The sequence below is a fragment of the Stegostoma tigrinum genome, chromosome 16 (assembly GCF_030684315.1).
Source record: "Stegostoma tigrinum isolate sSteTig4 chromosome 16, sSteTig4.hap1, whole genome shotgun sequence".
Taxonomy (NCBI): domain Eukaryota; kingdom Metazoa; phylum Chordata; class Chondrichthyes; order Orectolobiformes; family Stegostomatidae; genus Stegostoma; species Stegostoma tigrinum.
The window spans coordinates 49,676,455-49,689,310 of NC_081369.1; the positions used below are offsets into that span (position 1 = coordinate 49,676,455).

Sequence of the window (12,856 nt, forward strand, 5' to 3'; positions counted from 1 at the left end):
CAGTAGAGCCTTGCAACCAAGGCTTGATACAATGGGTAAGTAGATACAGTGGGTGGCTGTGACTTAGCTAAAAAGGGAGGGTGAGAGAGAGAGAGAGAGTTCCCGTCGACCCAGAGTCCTATTCCACTTCCCTTCCCGACTGGTGCCCTACACGGTTAGCCTTCCTAAACCACACCTTCCCCGATCTAAGATGAGCCAAGCTGGGTTAGGGGGTCTCGATGATCTTAGGCTCACGCCCGATGTGAAAACGCCATTTTGACTGGCTCTTGTCCGTTGTCTCTTGCCGTAGCTGGGACTCCGTGAAGGGCCACAAGCACTGCTTGTAGTTAATCTCGTGGTGTCCGCTGAGGTGGTCGGACACGTGGGATCAGGCTAGTGAGTACCTTGATAATAAAATGTGAGGCTGGATGAACACAGCAGGCCAAGCAGCATCTCAGGAGCACAAAAGCTGACGTTTCGGGCCTAGACCCTTCATCAGAGAGGGGGATGGGGGGAGGGAACTGGAATAAATAGGGAGAGAGGGGGAGGCGGACCGAAGATGGAGAGTAAAGAAGATAGGTGGAGAGGGTGTAGGTGGGGAGGTAGGGAGGGGATAGGTCAGTCCAGGGAAGACGGACAGGTCAAGGAGGTGGGATGAGGTTAGTAGGTAGCTGGGGGTGCGGCTTGGGGTGGGAGGAAGGGATGGGTGAGAGGAAGAACCGGTTGGGGAGGCAGAGACAGGTTGGACTGGTTTTGGGATGCAGTGGGTGGGGGGGAAGAGCTGGGCTGGTTGTGTGGTGCAGTGGGGGGAGGGGATGAACTGGGCTGGTTGAGGGATGCAGTGGGGGAAGGGGAGATTTTGAAACTGGTGAAGTCCACATTGATACCATATGGCTGCAGGGTTCCCAGGCGGAATATGAGTTGCTGTTCCTGCAACCTTCGGGTGGCATCATTGTGGCAGTGCAGGAGGCCCATGATGGACATGTCATCGAGAGAATGGGAGGGGGAGTGGAAATGGTTTGCGACTGGGAGGTGCAGTTGTTTGTTGCGAACTGAGCGGAGGTGTTCTGCAAAGCGGTCCCCAAGCCTCCGCTTGGTTTCCCCAATGTAGAGAAAGCCGCACCGGGTACAGTGGATGCAGTATACCACATTGGCAGATGTGCAGGTGAACCTCTGCTTAATGTGGAATGTCATCTTGGGGCCTGGGATGGGGGTGAGGGAGGAGGTGTGGGGACAAGTGTAGCATTTCCTGCGGTTGCAGGGGAAGGTGCCGGGTGTGATGGGGTTGGTGCGGCTTTCTCTACATTGGGGAAACCAAGCGGAGGCTTGGGGACCGCTTTGCAGAACACCTCCGCTCAGTTCGCAACAAACAACTGCACCTCCCAGTCGCAAACCATTTCCACTCCCCCTCCCATTCTCTCGATGACATGTCCATCATGGGCCTCCTGCACTGCCACAATGATGCCACCCGAAGGTTGCAGGAACAGCAACTCATATTCCGCCTGGGAACCCTGCAGCCATATGGTATCAATGTGGACTTCACCAGTTTCAAAATCTCCCCTTCCCCCACTGCATCCCTCAACCAGCCCAGTTCGTCCCCTCCCCCCACTGCACCACACAACCAGCCCAGCTCTTCCCCCCCACCCACTGCATCCCAAAACCAGTCCAACCTGTCTCTGCCTCCCTAACCGGTTCTTCCTCTCACCCATCCCTTCCTCCCACCCCAAGCCGCACCCCCAGCTACCTACTAACCTCATCCCACCTCCTTGACCTGTCCGTCTTCCCTGGACTGACCTATCCCCTCCCTACCTCCCCACCTACACCCTCTCCACCTATCTTCTTTACTCTCCATCTTCGGTCCGCCTCCCCCTCTCTCCCTATTTATTCCAGTTCCCTCCCCCCATCCCCCTCTCTGATGAAGGGTCTAGGCCCGAAACGTCAGCTTTTGTGCTCCTGAGATGCTGCTTGGCCTGCTGTGTTCATCCAGCCTCACATTTTATTATCTTGGAATCTCCAGCATCTGCAGTTCCCATTATCTAGTGAGTACCTTGGTTTTTCTTCCTTTTCTGGTGGTCCCTTGTGAGCAGGATGTTGCCGGCATTGTCCTGGTCGGTGTCTTGTGTCTCCGGATGCCTTCTGTTGCCTCTGCACGTCGAGTAGAGGTTCATAGTTAGTTGCTGGTGTTCAGTGGTTGCCAGGGCTGCTTTCCTTCATGAATGGGGCCTGCTTGTCACTCGGACTCTCAAAACTTTCCTCGCAGAACCCACCTCAGAGCGCACACACACCGTGTTGGAGTCATGGAGCGTGGCTGGTATCGCAGTTCTGGTATCACAGGGCTGGTACCACGCTGTTTCTCATTCTCTTTCTCCTTCTCTTTCTCTCCCATGCTGGGTTCAGGGTGTCCAGTTGTAGTCAACTGCAGGTCCCCTTATCTCACACCAAATCTGTTGAGCTATTGTTCCTCTTCTCAGGGCTGAATGTGCTTCCTGAGCACAGGAGCAGGTGTGAATGGTTTTTCAATTGAGGCGAATGGTTTTGATGGCTTTGGAATGTCCAGTATTTCCCTTGGATGGGTATTCGTTTAGGTTTGAATAGTGATGTGAATGTCTTTACATCCATGTTTGGAACTGGTTTGCGTGTAGCACAATGGTGTGGAATGTTCAGTATTTCTGTGTCTGAGCACTGGCTGGAAAATTGTATGGCTTTGTACCTCTCCAGGCTCCAGAGGGTCTGAAGTTGTTGAAGTTAAGCTGGGTCTTCCTTTTCTGCAAACTAACTCATGTTCCGGACATCTACCTCTGGGATTGCATATTATTCAGTCTGTGCCAAACAGGCATTTCTTGGTTCAGTCGCAGCTCATGATTTATGGAGTCTCAACAGTTCAGTGAATTTAATCCAATGTAATTTCCACAACTTCTACTTTCAGAGGGTTTTAAGTCCGGGACATGTACATAAACTGATGGGGATTTTTGCTGCACCGTACATATCCCTGCTTTGATACTCTATGATTTACAGAATCAGCTGGATGGGCAAGTATCATCCAGACCTCAAAACTAACATCCCAGACTGCCTAACCCCAAACACTTATTTCTTCCCTCGAGACCCTGTGCATTGTCCCCTATCAAGAAACACGAGGCAGGACTAAGGAAGGTCAAAATATGCAGGTACACAGTACATAGTGTACACATAGAACATTGGATTCTAAACTTAAATACATTTTACACCTGTTTGTCTTTATACAGGATAAACAAAATACATCCCCATCAAAAGTCCTTCCCCGGAAGACAATTTTCACACATACACACCTCTGGCCTTTTATACACTCCCTCTAGTATTGGGGTTTGTGGGCTTGATATTGTGCCCTCCAATTGCTTCCCCTTATGGGTTAGTGCTCCCTAATGTGATTGGTTTGTATGTATCGGTTTGATTTGTGTTCTTCAAATTCTAGCTTGAGGAACCTTGCGTAACATTGCCAGCAATGGCTCCGTCTCCTGTGGGTATCTTCCTGGTCAGTGAGTCTTCATTTTAAAAGTTTGTGTAAGGGAGATCGAGGCCCAGTGACCCCATACCCCCTCAGAATACCAAACCATACCTTGGTCCCCTGGGAGTGGCAGGACCCACATCTAGCAAAATGACCCCCTTACTAGTGTGGCCGACCTGCTCCTCTCCTGTTAGGGCAACCCAGATGTGAACACCTTGTCCGTTTGACAGTCCTAAACACAAACACAGCCTTGCCCTTCAGTAGTACCCAGGCTTGATGCCATATTAAAACAGTCCAACATCCTACACAAACCTTATCCCTAAAAAGCAAAAACCTACATGGAACCATTTACATTCAAACTGTATAATGCCATCCATCTCCAGGTGGCCAGGCTACAATCTGATGGTTCCATGCCTTGTGCGGCCTCTGGTCAAACAGTGAACTGGGGACCAAGGTGCCTTTGGTTTTGGGGTTCAGAGGGTTCTTCTCAGTGTTCCCTCATTTCTAACCAGGGACCCTCCCAAGTCCCAAACTGTGGATGGGCTGGCCTCGCCTGACGGTGTCTTGGGTGGCCTCAGCTCTGCAGGCAGTGCGAGCATGTTGTCTCCCCCTGGAGCCTCCTCACTGTCTGTGGCTGCTGCCTGGTCTATGGCCTTTCCTGGGGTTGTCTTCCCCTGGAGGCACTCCACAGTCTGGTGCTGCTTTCTGATCTCTGACCTGTGGGAGTGTGGCCTCCCCTGGGGAACTTCCTGAGCCCCAAACTATGGGCAGGCTAACCCACTCCGTGAGGCAGTTCACCTGCTCAGGCACGGCAGTCTGTGGGACGTAGGCTCCCCGTGGGGGCTTCTCACCAGCCAGGGCCGCTGCCTGGTTGCCTGCCCCCTTATTGTGACCCACACCACCTGGCTGCCTCATTACTTCATGCAGGCTCCCTACTTTCTTTTCCACAGCCAGAGTTCCCAGGAGAGGGTTAAGGGTGGGATCCTTCTTCAGGTCTGGGGCCCGTCCTAGACTTGTACCATCAACCCCCCCCGGCTCCCCCTCTATCCTGGGCTGCTGCTGTCAGGCATAAGCCACTCCGTTCCCAGCTGGTACCTGTTTGGGTTCCTTCCATGGCCAGTGTGTCAGCCTGGTGCTTGCCCTCAGCATGGGACCCAGTCTTTGCACTCTCCGCCACCTGCACAGTCAGCCCCAGGAAATTCCCTTCCTGCCGTCCCGCCTGTGGGCTCACCATGAACCCTTCCGGCTCTCTTCATAGGCTGGGGTTCTGGTGTGGAGTAGTGGGGTCTCTTTTACTCATCTCTGTGGCTGCCATCCCTGACCCTGTGAGCGCGGCCTGGAATGCTTTTAAAATCTCCTCAAAGGAGTTTGGGGAATGCTGCGATGCTAGGCCTGGTTCTTGGGCGGTAACTGGGAGAGAGACCTCCGTCAGAGACAGGTTTTTTTTGATATTTACTTTCATGTTTTCTGTAAATAGGTTAGAATTTACTGTTTGTTCAATACAGTCAGTTTTTTTTTTGCCTCTGAAGCATCTGTCTCCTGTGTTTTCCACCACACCACATTCCACTACATGAACCCAGTGTCAGAAGCAGGGAGCACTGCCTACAGGAGTAAGCACAGGACCTGGAATCGGCAGCTGCAAGGGCAATGTCGGCGAGGTAGGCCCAGGGGCAAAAGATGTCACCTGATGATCGACTTTGTCGCTGGTTAGGTCCAGCACTGGTAGCAGCAGAGTGGTGGTGGAAGGGCATCACAGCAACATCGACGGTGGGCCCAGCAGCAAGACGTGTGACTGTGACGTTATTTGGCCTGGCACAGACAGTGGCAAGGTGGTGGCAGAGGAGTATCAGCCGAGCGGCAAAGATGGCGCCTGAGGATCAGCGACTTTGACTTTTGTAGGGTCCGGCGTGGACAGTGGCAAAGTGGTGGCGGAGGCACAGGCACATTGATGCTAATGAGCTGTCTTGGGACTGATAGATTCTTTTTAAGCTCTACAATAAACTAGGCAGCACTCGCTGCTGTCTGGAAAAGTAAGTAGGGGCTCACTGTCCTGAGCACTGGGCCTGCTCAAGGTCTGCACCCTGGGCCCACTTGTGATTTTGTGCTAGGCCTATCTGAACTCCAAGATAAGTCTGTAGTTGGCTCGAGACCAACTGAGGTCTGTGCCTTGGGTCTGCTTGAGTTCTGCACATGGTTGCTGCCGGTGCCATCCAAACTCAGGACAAGGTAAGTAAGAAAGAAAGAGATGGAAAAGAAAATAAAATAGGAGAAGCTGCCAGAGTGGAGGAACTCTGGCACAGGATTCCTACTCCTCCATCATTTGGAGCATTTTGAGACGGGACCTAATTTTTGTTTTGTTCATGGGATATGGCATCATTGAATTGGCCATTATTTAGTGACCGTATTCAGTTGAAGAGGAAAACAGAGAAAGGAAACTCTTCCATCATGCTTCGAAGAACACTAAAACAGAAACTGAGATTGTAAGACAAAATGTCTGAGGGAAACTGGAACTTGTTAAACCAAATGAAAGGACACAAAGCCATTCGAGCTCAGATGTTGATCCCTGTGGTGCATTACTGAAGAAGACATTCAGTGGATCCAAAAATTAGGATTAGACAAGTATAAATTTGATGCATTTGGCTTTGTTGATTGCAGTTAATATTGGTTGATTTACACCTTCCAGACCATCATCAGCAGAGTTGAAGTTCTACAGTTCTTCATTCTTATTGAAGACCAGTATTTGGATTAGTGATGCTTTGCTGTTGACTCGGGATCTGGCTAAACTGGAAAAGGCATTGAAATCCTCCATGAGGAAGATAGATTTAGAACTTCGTGATTGAGATTGATGGCAAATGTGTTGGATCGACAACCGAATCAATTGGTGAGATCTGTTTGTGTGCATTTGTCATTTAAAGTGTAATTTATAGCTAGTAATTTACTACAGTTGCTTGATAATTCATGTTTGACTTACATTGATTCTGGGTTTTAGAGCATAGCTGGTTGCCCCAGATATTATTTAGTATTTACTTTGTTTGACTCCTGCAAGTGGTTCTATTTTAAAAGTCCTTTTGACTAAACTTAAAATATTATGGTTCCATTCAGTAACGAATTAGGATTTTGGCTTTCTTCTTTCATATAAAAAGAACTATCAGTCTTGACTAAGATTGTTTGAGACAATAAATGCTCATATTTCCAAAATATAGTCAGAATTCAGTAGATTGAACTTTCAGCACCATTATTGAAGCTTAAATTCTGCCTATGGGCTGAGATAATGTCACTGATAGAATTACAATTTGAAATTCATGTTGAATATGCAATTTATGGATCTGCCTTTAACATTTAAGAATGGAGCCAGGAAGCATTTTTCTACACAGAAGGTGCTGAACATACATAATTCAGCCCAAAACACTCGATGTGAATAAATTGAAATTTTCAAATCAGAAATCATTAGATTTTTATTTGAGAAGGACATCAAAGGTCAAGGAACAAAGGCTGATGAATGGCAGTGATGTACAGCTTAACTATGATCTAATTAGATGTCAGAACAGGCTTTAAGGACTAAATAGTATAAACCTGTTCCTAGCTTTCTCCAGCTAAAATAAAAACAGTCAGGCACATCACCAAATATTTCTACTGCTATTTCTGAATATCTAGGACTGGATTTTATGGGGGAGTGGTGGCTGACTGCTTCCCCCCCCCCCCCCCAAATTGCACATGAAACTGAACACTCTGCAATCATCGACAATGCAAGAAACACCTTTCCTGGGTCTGAAGGTTTTGTCCCAGATATCAAATACACACAACAATTTGGAAACAGTTCCGTTTGATGTAGTAGAACTTTATTGTACCAATAAGCAATGATACATACATACTAATATCATTGGTTGCTTAGAAGTCCCACAAAGCAAATCTATCTCCGGTAGTCAATCCATCAAGAAATTTCTGGCATAATTTGGAGCATATGACCCAAACTCTGTGTGTGTGTGTGTATCCATTTGTGCATGTGTATGTGTGTGTCTACGTTTGTGTGCACACCTGTGGATTGGCTTGATACCAGATTAGGTCTGACCTTGTACTGAAGGCTGTGCCATTGAACTAGCAGCAGTTCATTGTCCAAAGATGCTAGCCTGAAGAATTCCTATAGTGGCGTCTGGTGCTGTGTTGATTAGATCCCAATAGCCAGAACCATCTTTCTTTTCAGCACATTTACTCAACCAGTGAGAAAAGCTCTTCCCTGATTTCCATTGTCTGACCTCATTAGTATTTGATTGCTTCAACCATTAATCTTAGCTGACCACTCATTGATATTAAGATGACCAAAAACCTATTAATCTATTCATCCAAATCACTGACAAGAAACATAAAAACAATGTAACAAGCATTGTCAACTGAAATACTAAAATTAAAACAGCAAAAGCTGCTGGAAATTACACTGAAAGAATGTCAATTCACATTTCATTTCCAGATCCAAAAGGTTAAAAATAAAACTGAACATAGGAATAGATGAAACTGGAATCATAAGTGGATTTATTTTAATAACTATTTTGGCATTGTTTCAACAATAATTTAAGAAATTTAAAGTAAAAGAGTGTTCTCATTCAATTCTTTCGTCTAAATTGAAGAATAATGAAACAAATTGGTGGTAGGGTAAGCTTCATGAATTAATCTGTTGTATTTGGATAAATATGTAATTCTTTTGCATCATATATATCCTCTTGTGGATTCAATCTGGTCGTATATCCAACTTAATCAAAAGAAGTTAAAACAAAAATATCTGGTCAGTTGTAAGGCATTTATAGCTGAGTTTGTTACAGCACAGAAGGAAGCTATTTAGTGCAATTAGCCCTATTTCCCTGTTCTTTCTCAACAGCCTTTCAATTCTTTATTTTTTCAAACATGTACCCAATTCTCTTTCATAATCTCCGGTGAATCTACTTCCACCACCCTTTTGGACAGTCATTACAGAATATGACAATATAAACTTCCCATTCCCAAGCCATTTCTTCTTTTGCTAAATTTGCTGATTTAATGGGGAATTGACTACGCCCTTTGGAAACTGATAGAAATAAGGCCACACCTAATCAGTGCAATCAGTATTTGGAAACTCTTCAACTTTCTGGATAAATCCTTTCTCTACATTCAGAATCAGTGCCACCTATAAAAAGGAACAACAAGAATTTCAATCCTCATTGAAAAGGAAAACTTTATCTACATGAATTAAACCCTTCATTTTTCAAAAGTTTGACTCAAGTTGAAATTAAAAAATGTTGTGTTCATTTGTATTTTATAAATTGAAAAACAACCAAACAGCACAAAGCTAACATATCGATTCCAAGTACAAATGGATTCCACATTTGTTCTTATCACTTAAATTTACCCACAAACGTATCAACCTTTCCAAGGCACAAAATCATTTATGTATCTGAATACAGACAAAAAGATATATGATTCAATTCCATCAATTATGTGATTGTTCACAAATGGTATATTATAAATATATGTAAATTGCTGGGAACACAAACTTAATTGTGATGTCTCTCCTGTGAAGCTAACATTGCAAGTACCAATGTGGACCACATGTTATGCATGCAACTTCACTAAGAGGTGAAATGCAATAAGAAACAGGAGGTGACAAAGGCTGATCAGCAGATACTACCTATATCAAAATTTCCTACATCCAAATACCTGAACCTGTTCTTTAACATTTACACTTATTTTGCACTGAGATGCCTCCTTTACTGCTGTTAGTTCTCCCTTTGTCTTTTACTCTGGAACCCTCATCATCTGTTCCATTCCCTCTTTGTCAATGACACAATAAAACTTCATTTCCTGGTCCCTAATCAGTTCTGAGAAGGAGCTATTGGACTTGAAATGTTAACTGTTTCTCTTCCCACAGACTGGCTGAATTTCTCAAACACTTTTTTTTAATTTCAGGTCCCAGCATCCTCAGTATTTTTATGATATTCTGGACAACAGTGTAACAGCAGAGGAACAGAAAGACAGGCCATTGAAAGTGAGTATAGCTACAAGTATATTGGTAAGGACGGAATCGGGCAAATGCAGTCCCACTCAGCTTAGAAGCATTGGCAAAGGAAGGTGTGACCAGCTGTGCCAAAGCCTGAAAACAGTTCAAAGTGATGGCCGGGGAAAGGTTTACTTTTGTCACAGCTATGTAAGATGTTAACACAGTATGGAGCTGGAGAAGCACAGCAGGTCACTCAACATCAGAGGAGCAGGAAAGTTAAGGTTTTGGGAGGGGACCCTTCTTCAGAACCTTCAATAATCTGAAGAAGGGTCCTGACTCATAACATCAACTTTCCTGCTCCTCTGATGCTACCTGGTCTGTTGTGTTCTTCCAGCTCCACACTGTGTTATCACTGACTCCAGCATCCGCAGTTCTTACTATCTCTAAGTAAGATGTCAGTGGTGACTTTGATACAGAGTTTTTGCAGTACTATGGTAGCGTGGAGATCTCATTGGAGGAATGCACTCATGTCCATGAAAGGTAGGATTGTATTCGGGAGGCACCAACATGTTAATGGACTTTGGAGAGGAAAGGGAAGTTGCAGGCAGTAGTTTTCAAGAATAGTGGATATATAGGATAGTTATGCAAATGAAGTGTATTAAATATTACCGCCTCAAACATGCTGATTAAACTACAGGGACCACTGTTAAACCCTGGACAAGCCCCCAATCTGTTACAAAGCTTGCTATAAATTTGTGTCTTTGTGCTTCTCTTCGTTCCACCTGCTGAAGGAACAGCATTCTGAAAGTTTGTGATTTCAAATTAACCTGTTGAATTGTAATCTGGTGTCATGTGCCTTCTGACCTTATGTGTGCTTTAGCTTAACTTGACGCCTTCAACTGCTGTCCCTCCACAGAATATGACAAGAATGGAGTGATAAGGAAGGAGATTTTGCACTCCCATTTTATTTACAGTGATGTAGGAGTTTCAGAATAGAACAAGTGCTAGGATTGGGCCTGATCCACCATTTCATTAGATCATGTCTAAATATGTACCTCAAGTTTCAACTATCTATTTTGATTCATTCTCCCTTAACATATCTTCCGAACAAAAATAACATGAAAACTGTTCCATAGTGTAACTGTACATCTCCATTACAGGGAAAAAAAGTCATGGACAGATTTGTTTTGATTTTCTTGCTTATATGCTCCTCAGAACAATATGTGTCCCCATCACATAACATAAAGAATTTAGCCGAAAACCAGTTGTTTTCCTTGTAAAACCTTTGTATCCTGTGACCTGTAAAGTAGTTGAAAACTACTGCCTTCCCTTTCCTCTCCAAAGTCCAACAATATGTTGGTGCCTCCCGAATACAGTCCTCTCTGATGAAGGGTCTAGGCCCGAAACGTCAGCTTTTGTGCTCCTGAGATGCTGCTGGGCCTGCTGTGTTCATCCAGCCTCACATTTTATTATCTTGGATTCTCCAGCATCTGCAGTTCCCATTATCACCTGTAAAGTTTGTCTGTGTTTGCATGTGGAAACTGTTATATCTTCAGTTTCTCCTCTACAGTATTTGCATTTGTGTCACCACTCAGCAAAAACTAGAAGTGTTTCAAATTAGTTGCTGTGACATTTACAAAATTTACAACTGATCAAAATGACATATGATTTATTGATTTAAAACATAAAGGGCTGTATTTAACTTGAAATAATTGACTTTATGACATGAAATTGCAGATAAAACTTACAGGTAAGTGAAATATCATAATTTACTTGTCTTTTAGGAAGTAGCACACAATATTTTAAAATTTTACATTTGTGCCATGCAGTCTTCCTAATCCTACTTTGTTATTGTATACCATCCTATTCCTATGGTATTGTACGCAGGTTATGAATAAAATCTGTGCTAATTAAGATTCTTTTAACTGGTTAAAACTTCACTCTAAATCGCCTCCTTAATTCTTTGGAGAAAGCTGTGAAATCTGTTTCTGTCCTGAGAAGTGTTGGCACAAAATTTGATTTAACCTGGAGACAATAAGGACTGCAGATACTGCGAGTCAGACTCTATAGAAGTGAGGCAGGAAAAGCACAGCAGGTCAGGCAGCAACAGAGGAGCAGTTGAGTCAACATTTTGGGCCAAAAAGCTTCATCAGGACTGGAGAGGGAGGGAGGAGTCCAGAAATAAATTGATGGAGGGGCTGGGTTGGGAGTGGCAGGGTAGTGTAGGAGAGATGGTGATAGGTGGATGCAGATAGAAGGTTATAGTGATTGGTCTGTAGGAAGCGTGGCACAGATAGGGGAGTAGGATGTGGGCAGAGTAGGTCAGGTGGGGGAGGGCTGGACATGGGATAAGGCAGGTGTTGCAGTGATTTTGAAGCTGGCGAAGTCGATGTTAAGACCACTGGACTGTAAGCTCCCAAAGCAAAATGTCAGATGTTGTTTCTCCAGTTTATGTTTGACCGCACTCTGACAGTGGAGGAGGCCATGGATGAACATGTCGTCAGGGGAGTAGGAGGGGAAATTAAAATGGGTGGTAACCAGAAGATCGGGTTGATCGTTGCATGCGGAGTGCAGACACTCTGCGAATTGGTCCCCTGACATAGATGGGATCACATCGGGAGCAACGGGTGCAATCGATAAGTTTGGATGAAGTGCAGGCGAATCTCTGCCGGATCTGAAAGGATTGTTTGGGACCTTGGATGGAGGTGTAGGGCAGTGTTGCACCTCTTATAGTTGTGGGCAAAGCCAGAAATGAGGGAAATGGAAGAGATGTGGTTGAGGTCATTCTTGATTACAGAGGATGGGAAATTCCCTAAAGTAAGGGAATATCCAGGATGACCTGGAGTGGAATGCCTCATTCTGGGAGGCATAGCTTGGGCCCATGCAGATGCCCATGGCCACTCCTTTGGTTTCTAAGAAGTGGGAGGAATTGAAGGAGAAATTGTTAAGACTGAGGACTAATTCAGCCAAGAGAATGACTGTCAGTAGAGGGGGATTGGTTGGGCCTGCAGCAGATGAAGAAATGGAGGTATACAGAGGTACAGGAACTGTACCTACATGATGAAGATGAGGTGAAATTGAAAGTTTTGGAGACGATGGAGACCATGGGCTATATCAATAGATGTAGGTAGGGAGTTCCTGGACAAAAGTGAAAATAACGGAGTAGAGGTAAGAGGAGATTAGCTCGGTGGGGTAGGAGCAGGCAGAGACAATGGGGTGGCCAGGGCAGTTGGGTTTAATGGTGTTGAGAAGGAGATAGGAATGAGCGGAGTGAGGTTGGGGAACTATCAGGCTGGAGGTTGTGGACGGGAATTCTCCCAAGGTGGTGATGTTGTTCGTGCACTGAGAGATGATGATCAGAGGTGGGATCGTGATCGAGGGTTTTGTAAGAGGAGGTGTCAAAGAGTTGGCATCTGTCCTTAGCAATGTAG

The 12,856-nt window shown here is 45.2% G+C and overlaps 1 long non-coding RNA gene across 1 annotated transcript in view; it reads left to right on the plus strand.

Moving 5' to 3' along the window:
- The first annotated feature begins 279 nt into the window (after window positions 1-279).
- Window positions 280-12,856, plus strand: part of LOC132210622 (uncharacterized) — a 70,840-nt gene continuing 58,263 nt past the window's right edge. Inside the window, exons 1-3 of the long non-coding RNA XR_009446761.1 lie at window positions 280-375; window positions 6,144-6,341; window positions 9,395-9,473. This is a non-coding gene — a long non-coding RNA (uncharacterized LOC132210622). The remainder of the gene's footprint in view (window positions 376-6,143; window positions 6,342-9,394; window positions 9,474-12,856) is intronic.